Below are 1,153 nucleotides of genomic sequence, written 5' to 3'. Positions count from 1 at the left end.
ATATTTTCCAATCAATTTGATTGGTCAATTTATCAGCATCAGTATTTATGCATGGGGTTTTGCGAATTCATACTGAAACTCTCTAAATTGAGTATTATCATCTCCTTCCTTTCTAATTTCTAGCACCGTTCACACTCCTAACTTTCATTCCTCTTCATCTTTGGAACAAAAAAGAGTCTGAATAATGCATTCACAAAATGCAAACCATGCAGATCTCTTTACAGTTTTCATTCTATTGAAACAACCTCTTTTTTTCTGATATTTTAGTTGTTTCAATTGGAAAATATGCCTAGGTCCATCTAACCAGGAATGCTTTACCTTTATTTGAAACCAGCAAGGAAAATACACACCGACTGAAAATTCAGGAATTAAACATAGATTTCTAAGATTTTTTTCTGTTAGAAAATGAATTGAAACCCAAAATTTAAAAAAACGATTAGCTGTAGTGAGCCATATGGAATGAGAGACAGGATCAATTTCAAGGTTTATTAAATTTTCAGGTAACACTCCAGACCTTATTGCTGTTGCAGTTCTGTATTTTCTGTGTTTATTTTTATGACTTTTTGAACCAAATAATCAACTTTCTTAAAATTCAACGTAACAATTATTGAGTTAATTAAAAATTTTAGAAATTTTTTTTTTTTTTTTAAATTATAGTTTTGCCCTGTTAATTACTCATATTTTAGTCATTTTTCCGTTCAAAACAACGCTGACCCACCTAGCAAGACACTATGTATTTTTTTTTTTTTTTTTGCAGATTCGGAATCTCCATAAAGTTCTTCACCAAAATTAACTTTGCCGTTTTTGTAATTGAAAAAAAAAAAAAAAAATCAACGTACCCTAGTTTTGAAACAGGCATTTTCATTATTGCTCTATTTTCTTGTTTGACGCGTCCCTTTCGCTTTTCTACAAAAAAGTTAAAATTTGTTTCATCCGACGACCATACGTGACATGTTTTATCTGATGACCATATGTGACATGTTTGTTCTAATATCTTTGTTTTGATGGCCACCAATGTCATCTGACATAAAAGTATAAACATACAAATGTTTGGAGTTTGCTCCACGTCTGAAAGTTAGCTTCCAAACTAGTAAGTGATCGGGACCCCGGCTAAAAATGAAACAAACTGGCTAAAAAACTTCCCCCAACGTTT

This window comes from Hydra vulgaris, chromosome 06, assembly GCF_038396675.1.
Source record: "Hydra vulgaris chromosome 06, alternate assembly HydraT2T_AEP".
Taxonomy (NCBI): domain Eukaryota; kingdom Metazoa; phylum Cnidaria; class Hydrozoa; order Anthoathecata; family Hydridae; genus Hydra; species Hydra vulgaris.
This window is presented reverse-complemented; position numbering follows the sequence as displayed.